Source organism: Stegastes partitus, unplaced genomic scaffold (genome assembly GCF_000690725.1).
Source record: "Stegastes partitus isolate 25-593 unplaced genomic scaffold, Stegastes_partitus-1.0.2 Scaffold637, whole genome shotgun sequence".
Classification (NCBI taxonomy): Eukaryota; Metazoa; Chordata; class Actinopteri; family Pomacentridae; genus Stegastes; species Stegastes partitus.
The window spans coordinates 71,135-82,974 of record NW_007578368.1 but is presented as its reverse complement, the minus strand read 5'-3'; positions in this window follow the sequence as shown (position 1 = coordinate 82,974).

Below are 11,840 nucleotides of genomic sequence, written 5' to 3'. Positions count from 1 at the left end.
AAAAAAATAAAAAAATCAGCACAGAGGAGTTGAGAGAAATGGAGGTGAAGGTTGTTTTTGGCCTGAACCCAAACACCCCCACGCTTTACCTCCCCCATGTTCCCCCTTACCCATCTCACAGACTCCCACTCTAAGCCCTGAGCTCCAGTATGAAATCAACATTGGGCCTGCAGGAAATGAGAGATCTCCACAGGAGATAGAGGAGGGAGGAAAGAAGAAGGAGGAGACAAAAGGAAAACAAGAGAAAGAACCGTAGATTTGACTCTTGACATCCAAATGTCTACTCTCCGTGTCATGGTCCCTCTTCTTTCCTTTATCGTCTCCTTCCCTTGTCTCTCTATCATTCTCTTTCTGTCTCCCTGAACATCTGCTTGCTGTGTGTGTTCGAGCATGCAGCTGTGCCTGCATCCATATAGCGAGCTCGAAGGGCTCGCCTTATGAAAGGCTCCGGGCTTGTTGTTCTTTCCTGGCACAGTAATTCGCTGGCTAAGCCAAGAAAGTGGACAAGCAGCAAGCTATTTCAGCGGGGCCTTGTTTTTGTTGTTCCACACTCAAAGACAACATGACCTCATGTGACCCCCACCAGCTACTCACGGCTGGAACACAGGGAAGCGTTCAAGGTGTGGGAGGCAGATCACGGCACCACCACGCCGTGCACCGAGCACAGATGAGTCTGCGCTTTGCTCCAAATGTTTTACTTGAAAACACTGCAATTCGACAAGCGAGGCTACTTTAAGAGACACCGTCTCGCATTGCGCTGCGCAGGGCCGAGGGGGTATTTTGACTTTCAACATGTACACACAAGTGTGCATACAAATGTGTCCCTGTGTGCAGATAAGCAAGACAGAAACAGACACACATTCATACACACAAAGGGGTGGGGTAGCAATGAGGGGCTCGGTTAATGGCTTTTAAATTTCCACTGAGTGAGTGACTTACAACTGTGGAGGAGCACAGCTGTTCCTGATTTGGGGAACAAAGAGGGGGGAACGGCAGCGATCTGAGAGACTGGACCGGGCTGCTCTCATTTAATGGGCTAAAATCTCCCAGGAATGACACAGATGTATGTGTGTGAGGGAGACTGTGTGTAGTTGTGTGTGTCCACACTTGCCCATAAGTATCTGTGGTCATCCTTCATGTACTTACTTTGCTGTGTGAAGCCTCTTTTGTGTGCATAAATGTGTGTATTTGTGTGTAGGAGGCAAAGGGGAGGGTGGGGGGGGCAACAGGATACGTCTGCATCTACAGCCATAGATTAAGGCAGCAGAGCAAGCGAGAGCAGACTTACGGCTCTACAGAGCTGAGTGATAGTGAAGGTCAACTCATTTGGGAATAAAGGAGAGAGTTGGAGAGGAGGGGAAAGAGAGAGGAGGTTCAGATGCATGAGATTTAATGCGGGGAGAGAGGAAGGGAGATGGAGAGGGAAGGGGAAAGGAGATTAAGGCCAGAGCTCATCTAAGCATGTCAATAAGAGTTGAAAAATCGTCAGCCAGGTGGAAAAAATCCAGCTTTCTTTGATCAAAGATTTTCCATCTCAGGCAGACAACAATGCAGCACGTTTGAATGCGGCCTCGCTTGAGCACTCCATGCTTCTTGATGTCAAACTTTTTATAGTGGAGTTCCATCCCTTGAAATACTGCTTCCTGATCCCCCACCCACACAATCTCCCCTCTCTCACACACACACACACACACACACACACTCCCCTTCTCCCCTCCGAGTTTCACTTTGTTTCCTGCCGCTGGTGAACGCAGCCCTTTTCCTCAGAGGCCCCCGTGCTGCACTGCAGCCTTGTAAAACATAGCAGGTCAGCGTCACATGACTGAGGTCTAGGACACCGAGGGCTGGGGCCGGCCCTCTGCCACGCCAAGCCGGAGTTGGGTGTCAAAGTACACATGGGTGGGGCAGCGCGGAGAAGAGTGACACGGGAGGGAAAGACGTAGCAAGGAAGAAGTATGCAGAAGAGGGAATGCAACAAGAGAAATAAAAAAAAAAAGTCAAAGAGGGAGGGGTGAGCGTTTGCAGTAAACCGATAAGTCTCCAGAGAAGCTGAAACCACTATAGAATATCCGCAGTCTCCATCAACATCATAGACTGATGTAGATGTGCAGGCCCCCTCCTCCCCATTTCCACTGACTGATCAGAGCTGACATACATATGGAACACACTCATCCTGGTAGCACTCAAAGAGGAGGGGGAAGGGAGAACATGCACACACCAATACATGGATCCACATGCATGTACATGTCCATCAATCTCCATGCACACGCAATCACACACTATCTACATGCACTTTACAACCCAGGCTGCATGTACAGTTCTGAATTGCTTCATCAGTCTCAGTGGTTTCCATACATGCACCATTTTCTTTCTGTGTCTGACATTTTTGGATTCTTTTACTTCCCTTAATTTCAGTCTCTCGTCTCGTCTTGTATGTCTCTTACCCACTCCTCCTCTATCTCTTATTTTTGCACTAAGCACTGTGAGTATGTCCCCAGAGGTCTCTAGCTTTATAGGAGGCCTGTCACACTAATAGATTTCACCTTCTCTCATTTTCTCTCTCGCTGTCATTCCCTCTCTCACCCTCTTTCTCATCTGCTGTTCAATATGGGCACGAGTGTTCGCTCGCCACAAGATACTGTAACCGAATCTAGTGAGGCCATTAAATATCTGTTGCTATTATTATTTTTTTCTTCAGTTAGCAGTGGTGTGGAATACAGAATTTTATAAAATTAAGGTCACATTTCTCGCAAGACGCTGCTCTGCGACTGTGGTACAGAAAAAGGGAGCTGTGCAGCCTCCCTCAGGTGTTACTGTGCAAAGACTAAAGTGCTGATAAAGGTCAGTGTAAACAGTAGCCACATATTGTGGTCGGTAAATATGACAGTAAAACAAGAAAAGCCTTTCCCCACGCTAGCAGCTGTGTGAGACTAAACACCAGGGATGCATTGTATTTTTGCTGATTGTCCAATATCTTCCAGCTCATTTTGGACATAGATGCACATTTTCCTTCATCTAATTGCTGAGACCATCTCTGCTGTAGTAAAACTGATCATGCCTGCTTTTATTCTGATGACCCACTGGCAGATGCAGATATAAAACACGTTGCTTTTCGAATGCGCACATTCACAAGGCAAAATAAAAGTAAAAAAATAAACCATCCATCCATCCGGCTATACCTGCTTTAGACGATCGTGGGTTGCTGAAGCCTAAACCAGCTGATGGTTCAAGAGAGGCCTTGGACAGGTCACCAGTTGATCACAGCACAGTGAGACAGACCATCATGCACTCACCTCTAAATCCACTTTGGAATCATCAATTCACCAACCATGTATGTCTTTGCCTGTGTGGGTTTTCATTGAGTACCCAAACAATGGGAAGAACATGTAAAGACCCCAGCTGGTTCGAATCCAGAACTTTTTTTTTGCTGTGAGGCAAGTGCGCTGCTGCCCACATGTAATACAATCCATGTGATATATACTCATATTGCAAGCATGTAGTCTTAAAGTTCCTCTGCAGTCATTATAGGAACTTTTAAAAGCTCATCTGCATTAAAGTTTTTCAATGAAAATAAACCCTTCCTGCTTTAAAATGGCTGCTGCTTCCTCTAGAACAGGGGTGCCCAATCCTGGTCCTCGAGAGCCCTTGAATCACATGATCAGGATCGTTATCAGACTTCTGCAGAGCTTGATGATGAGCCGATCATTTGAATCAGGTGTGTTGGAAGAGGGAAACATCTAAAACATGCTGGATGGGGGCTCTCGAGGACCAGGATTGGGCACCCCTGCGCTAGAATGTGCAGATCTATGAAGTCCATCCTCTCTTCATTCTCCACATTCCACCACTCACTGCAGCTCAAGCACACCAGTTTACCTACAGCTCTCTTCAAACCCTGTAACACCGCTCGACGCTGCACAACGGCAACATGTAATATTCGGGATTTAGCCGTACATGTTTGAACTTGAAACCAAAGAGTAAAGATACAGAAAGCCCCACTCTCACTCTGAATCACTTTGAGATCAGTGCTTGGCAGTTTCAAAGTGGAAATGTTCAGCTATGGCAGTGGACATGTTGAATAGGTTTAAAAAAAAAAAAAAGAAAAGTGATTTTTTTGAAGAAGTACTGGACCAGAAAAATAAAATAATAAAAAATGGAATCATATTGATTACCATTCATCCTGTTGGAGTCCATTTAAGTTTGGAGCAAACCCGCGGACCAACTGGCAGACACTGTCACCCATTAAGCACTTCATTAGTATGGTTACAAAGACTACTTAGAATTGTGGAAATGAGAAACAGAACAGTTCTTGAAAACTTGGCACAGTTCCTGATTTGCAGATTTCACTTTCAGCCAATCCACTGCAGAGGATTACAACGCCAAAGAAAACCCCAAAAATGTCCCGGACTCACTGTTCTATGATAAACTGCCAATAAATAATATTGTACACTGCAACATTTCATCAGTGCTGTGAATGTGTTACTGAGTGTATTTATGCTTGGATGTTTTATCTCTACTCAGTCCTGTGTGTGCATTGATTCAAGTGCATAAAAAAAGCTGTCATTGTAAATGTTTACCTCTCCGCCTGCACATATACTTCAACAGAAAATCTGTCTCCCTGTTTGAAGCGTTCAGGTGTTTGTCAGAATGCAGTCTGTTTGTGTCTTTGTTTGACAGTCTGACTTTGTGCATCTCCCAGACTTGTGTTTTGAAATGTCCCCTGGAATCTACCTTCAACAACCTCACCTCTTCCTCCTTTCCCCCCCTCCTCACCACCGCCTCACCCTCACTCCATCTTACTCATCCCACATGTCACATCACATTTCTCAGGCAGCCCCAGGAAAAGGGCAGAGGCCTTACGAATTGATGTGGGTCGCTTACAGGAGCATGGCCAAGACAAGGACAGGGACACACACACACACACACTCACACACATGCATAAAGGTGAACTATGAGGATGAGGTGACTCTTTGCACACACACTGTCCTTCACCTGTCACCTGCTGTCATCTGCAGTGAGCCGGTGACACAGCTGCAGCGTCTGCATACAAAATATTTGTTTATTCATAAATCTGTGCGCACAAAAATCCACTTAAACTCGTGCAAACACACGCCTGCCTTTGTTGCACTTACTCAGGCAGAGCTATGGCAACAGCGCGACGTTACACCACATCGTGCCCCAGTAGTTCTGAAAAAGGGAAGCTCGCTCCGTCAGCCCGGGCTGCTCCGTGACGTGACTACAAGCTGGGCAATGACGACACCTATTGGCGGCCGCGGGATTTGTTCTGCGCTGGCAGCTGTTGCAGAGAATATATGAGATGAATAACCAGTGATATTGAGTGCATTCATCATCCGCTGACAGTAAATTCACAGAAGAAAATTGACATTAGCTCATAAACATCTATCACAGGCCTGTGTACTCGGCAACACACGTTTGAGTGCGGAATGTGCGGCGGGTGAATCAGATGCAATGAAGCAGAAGGGGGCTGCGTTAGGATATTCGTTGTGTTTTATATTAGCGCTCCACCGTTTTCCCACACTGTCCCCCTCTCCCCAGCATCTCCTTTCCCATGATGCTCCTTCGTGACTCCCGATTTATTCCTGTTACCCACAGCCTACACATGGTCTTTCATATGTCCAGTTAAGCAGTTCTCTCCCTTAATTGGTTAATGGAGAGCAGAGGGGTTTGGTGTAAAGGGAAATCCCAGGAGCCTCTGAGGCCTGCTTCATGCCCACTGGACTGGAATGGAGCCAAAATGTAGTCTCCACCAAGCCCACCCCTCCCCTCTACGCCTCCACTGGACTGGAGAAGATCCAAGATGGATGCCTCCGGGGCCGTGTGGCGGTGAAACTTACGCGATTGTGGATGAAATCGAGAGGATAGGAACTCTGTGTCCGTCAGGGCCCGATTGTTAAATATTGCAAATCATCGATGCTGCAGCAGATTCACATCATGTGTTATTAAGACCCCAAAACTGCTTATTTTAAACTAGTTAAAAACACAAATATGATTTAATAAACTGTGACAAGGGCAAAGAAATTATATTACATCAATAATTCATCAAAACCATCAGCTCGCAGAGCAAATTTGAAGGGAAAAAAAAAAAAATAGCAGCATCATATCAGGCCGCCTGTCCCGCTCAGCGCTTTGGAAAAACGCTCTGTGGAAAAATGGAGCAATTTTTAGAGACGGTGTCGTGAAGCTCAGTGATCCACAATGCTTGTGCATGCAGCTGTCTCCCCGAGGATAGAGAAAAACACAGGACGGAAAGAGGGGAGGAGAGATGGGGAGAGGAGGGTAGAGGAGGGAGGAGGAGGTGGGGGGAGAAAGTGCACCTAAACCCACGAAGAGGAGGAGAGGTGAGAGGGAGAGTGATGCAGAAAGAAAATATAGACAGGCTGTTCAGTCTTAATATAGATTCTTCGGTATAAAAGGCCAAAGAGGCAAAAGAAGGGAGTGATGCTGTCGCTTCTGTGGCCTTTCCTTTTCTCTCAGCTTAACAGCTTTACTATCAATGGTGGTGTAAGAATCAAGAAGGATTAACAACGTATAGCCACTCACATATAACATATAAGCAGCAAGAAAGGGCTGTTTTTGCAGAACAATAGTCACTATAGTGGCCTATTTTTTCCACAGTTGTTTGTAATCCTTCTATCTTCACAGGTTTCTAGGCTTGCGTGAGAAACAATCCAAATGACAACACCACAGTCACAAATGCTGTTTCTTCATTTCCGCTGACTCAGTCTTCACCTCATAAAACAAAGCGACATGTCTGTCACAAGGTTAATGTGGTTAATGTGCTAATGTCTGCACATATTTCTATCACATCACGCTTTAGTAAATTTTCCCACCTTCTCCACCAAGAACAGCCAGTCATCACCATATAAATAACCACAGTAGGAAAAGAACTGTAATGAAACTGCAGTTTAAAAAATAAAAAAAGGTCCTTTAATTCTGCAACTTCTGGAAATACATCCAGCATCAAAATGTTAAAGTCCCTGTAAATTATATATTATTTTGTAAACATTATTAAAGAGCCCATATTATGCTTTTTGGGTTAATCAATTTCATTTAGTGTTTGTGCATGTAAAAGGTCTGAAAACACCACCAAAGGAAGTTAATCTCCTTACCTGCCTGAAAAACATCATTTAAAGTTCAGGCTTTTCTTTCGTTACTTGTCGACATCACAGTGTCACATATTTGTAGAACGCCTGCCAAGAGGCTAGTTTGGCACCCTGAGACAGGAAATCAGAATCTTCCTCAGTCTGTCATTACTTCCTTGCAGGAGTTGCTTCTTTTGAATTTGAGGGTTACGGCTAGTTGACCAATCAGAGCAGGCTGGGCCTTAAAGAGACAGGAGTGTTTCAGGTGGAGGTTGAGAACAGGTGCTGCACAGTATGACAATTATACAGTGTTTTTTGAACATTAACGCATGCAAACATATTCTGTTAGATCCCAAAAATAAAATCAGAACCCTGGAAATGTGACAAATATGGACTCTTTATTATGGTCTAAACGGTACTTTCTGAAAGTGACGTTTTATTGCAGTAGCAGGCTGACGTAGAACAAACATTAACCAGTGTTAGCATGAAACTAGATGTCAGGTTGACAGGAAATGACAGATATCTCTTGAAAATTGTGGTTTTAGCAGCAAAGAAGGCAATCACCAGAAATCGGATCCGCCTACAGCAGATAATTGGTTTAATATTATTAAGGAAATCCATGAGATGGAAAGACTTCCTTTCCGTCTTAGACTTAAAAAGGACCTTTACATGGCAGGGTGGAAGAAATGGACGTTATGTCTTCAGGAAAAGAGGGATCGGCATGGTGGCAATTCTCCTCATCTTCTTTGAATGTTTTTTTTCCCCTTTTCCCCCCCTTGCATTCTGTATATTCTCTATGTATGTTGGCCATGACACAAGTGCACAGGCTGTGTGTTGCTGTCACTCCCACATCTCCACCCTCCCTTCTTATAGCCCTGGAGCTCTCTCTGTAGCTTATGTTTGTAAAATGGACTCTTGTGAGTTGATATGGACTGGTAGCTATGTTCCTGCACTGTGCTGTTGGTTGTCATTGTTGTCACTGTTGTTATTAAACTGCAAATAAAATTTAAGTGTTAAAAAAAAAGAAACTAGATGTCAGAGTCAAGAGTCTCCACATAAATCAGAGGGGTCATAAGAATAGTAACTGGGTATTAAGGGTAAAAAAACAAAAAAAACCTTTCCTGAGTTGTAATGCAATTTTCAGACATCTATAATTGTTTTGTGACAGAATAATTTTACCTCTCAGGGCCTTGTTAAATATCTAAACAATTCCGAGCTTTCTGAATCAAGACAAGCGGCTCCCCATAGACAATAAATAAGTTGATGCTAGTTAATCTCTAGCATGTATTTTATTTGTTTACTTAAACTTCTTAATTTGAATAATAATAAAATTCAGCTGCTAAATGGATGGGGTGTGCTTTATACTCCTAATTTGCTACAGTACAGATTATAGAGAGAAATACACATTTCTCGACTATTGTCATGCACATTTTAGCCTTGGTAAGGCTACAGATTCAGATTTTACATGAAGGACATATGATTATTTTCATGTGTTTTTGCTTCTATAAGCGAGGGCTGCTACACGGGGATAGGACATCCATCCATTGAGCATTTTCCATTACGGTGAGGACTCTGTCTTAGCCACTAAATTACAATGCACTTTTACAGAATAAACTACTCTACGTTATATAAAATGATTAAGTTTGCCTGCAAATACAACAATAAATGCTAGACGCACAATAATCGCAAGCAAAAACTCAATATGTAATGGAACAATCAGAGCTATTCTTGTGGAGCATGATTTATTTTTCCTTTTGAAAAGTGCCTTTTGTTAATCGTATCTTATGAGTACCCTACTTATACGCTATGCTTATTGCAGTCTTGAAAATGCAGGCAAATGAAAATCCCTTTGTGTATTCATTGTTGTATGTTGCTTGTTCATAAAGAATGTGAAGGTCCACTTCTTATTCTACAAGCAAAGCAGAAATGTCCTCGAGCAAGGCACTGAAAACTGAAAAACTCGAGCGGAGCTGCTTAGCGGCTAAAGATCGGCCTTTTATCCAGCAGCATCCAGGCGTGAAAATGTGTAACGGTATAAATATGAAGCTAGGTGCTGCATGATAAATCTGCCCTCCCCTGATACTGTAGCTGAAGGTTAAGAGAAAGGTGTCTCCTTGTTCTCTGACGTGAGGATGTTCAGGTGAGAATATAATGTCATATTTAAATTTCTCCTTGTCCTATCAGCTTGAACCCACCAGCTGCAAAGGAACAGAGGTCAGAGTTCAAACCGTGACAACTGCAAATGTCAAATGACTTGTCCCCCCGCTGCGACTGTCACCTTGGCTCGTCGTTTAGGAAGCCAACCAACCAGCAGGAAGATATCAAAAGACGGAGAGAACCAAGCAAAGTGGAGGAAAAGAACTCATCTCAAGAGGGTGGGCGGATGAACATATGAAAATGTGGCGTTGCATAATGGGATATTGCATAACATGTCCCACTTTATACCACGTCACTCACTGATATTAGTAGGCAGGCAAACGGAGAGATTTTTTTATTTTTTTATTTTTTTGGGGTGGGGGTGAGGTGAAATGAAAAGGGGGAGGGAGAGGGCTTACGGTTCTGTCTCTGAGCAGAAGACATGGAGTGACGGAAGTAGACAGCCAATGGGGTGTGGACGCGGTGCGGCGGAGGGGGGGGAGTAAGTGGGAGATGGAGGGAGGTGGGTGAGGGGGGGGTGGCGATGGCGGCCGATGCGGGTGGAGATGGTGTGTGTGACGGTGGGTGGGCGAGAGCGCGGTCGGTACTGGTATTTCTACCCTGTCACATCGCGTTAGTGTGCAGCCGAGCACGACTGCTGAGCACACCACTCTGGACAGCTCGGCACACACACACACACACACACACACGGGTTTAAACTCGCAAGGACACAGCATCCACACTTGAGTGCACACACACACACACACAATGTAATCTCCCACGAGGACCACAAGGACATCGAAAACAAGTGAACACCAATGGAGGGTTGACAGAAACCAGGGGAGAGTGCTCAACCTCCCAACTTTACTTCCATCCATTCATCCATCCATCCATCCATCCATCCATCCATCCATCCATCCATCCATCCATCCATCCATCCATCCATCCCATCAGCCACATGTGGGTACAATCATCACAGAGGAATATTAACTTTCCACTACTTTTTCCACACAAATGGAAAAAAAAGGGGGTGGGAAACGGGTAAAAATAAAAATAAATCAGAACCAAATGAACAGAAAACGTTGTGTGTTCATGTTCAGAAAATATTGCAACCTCATGTTCTTGGCTCCGAGCTTCACTTTACAGGCAATATCTTGTTTTGGAAACAAGCTCTTCAAAACCCAGATGTGGAGACTGCACAAAGCTACAAATGAACCATAACAATTTACTTTACCGCCGTCAAACACATTGCTGCGCTGGACGAAGAGAGCAGCCAAGAAACATCATCTACATCAACCAAAGCTATTGTGTCAGCAGGGGGGGAGCCGAGCAGTCGCTTCATCCACTCCCCTGGTCACTATGGCTTTGTGGCCATGAGCCCGAAGGCTTCCACACAATATTTTTCTTGAGAATATGAGAGAGGAAGGGAAGGGAGGGGAGGGGGTGACTGTAAATGACGATGCACCATTCGCCCGACCTCAGGCAGAGAAAACAGGAAGGAGCGAAGAAAGCAGATGGAGGCAGAGATGAGCAAAAGAAATCGAGGCAGGCAAGAACATTTCTCTGTAAATGCTGCATTCACACAGCGCACCCTGTGGCAAGAGGAAAGAGGCGGGGAGGAGGGTACAGATGGATGGACGAGGAAGAGGAGATGGAGTGGCGAGGTGTGATGTGCGCTGACCCGAAGTCCTCGGTGACGCCATAAACTTCCAGGCACGCTTCAGCTGCTTCGAGCAAGGAGAGAGATATAAGCCATCAGCTGTGTGGGCGGCCGTGCGACGGGCCAGAGGTCAGCAAGTACACACAGAGACGCAGAGGGCAGTGTCGGCGCCGCAGAGGTCACGGTTACATAACGAGACCTGAAAATCCTCTATGGCGCAACACCACTCGAGAAACATCAATATAAATTTAATCGTGTAACACCGCTATAAAGGCACACTCGCCCAACAGCCGTGTTGACTCTATTTCAACCTCTCTGTTCGAGCATCACACTTTTTGCATTCTAGTGAAGCCAAAAGTTTTTAAAGGCAGGGCTGGACTGAAGCAAGAAATCAGCCCTGGCATTTTGGCCTGGACTGATCCACCGCAATCGATCACACATCATCCATCTTCACACTCCCCAGGATACATAGAGCAGCTCTGCCAAAAAAACAATACAGCTTGTGCAATGCGTAAGAAAGAATCGGAGCAGATTAAAGCCTGATACTTGGCTAAACCCCTAAAAACTCATCTCTGTGTATCAAAGTCACATTTTTTAAAAGTTTTTTTTCCCATTAAAATATTTGCTTCATGCCTTAAAATGGCTCAGATGCAACTGTAGCCTCTAAAATGCGCAGATCTATAACATCGCCTCGCCTTTTACCACCCAGCCCTCCCCACCAGAGCAGCTCGAGAAGCTTCTGTACTTCATGCTGCACAGTGGCAAGATGAAATGTTGGAGCACTTCAGCCAAACATGTTCAAATTGGAAACTGATTCTGAAAAAAGCAGTAAAAACAGAGAGTCCCACCCTGTAAGTATCTGCAGCTGAATCCATGATAATATTGAGGGATGCTGGTAAACATAATAATGATAGTCTTTTAATAAGACAGCGTACCAGAACCAC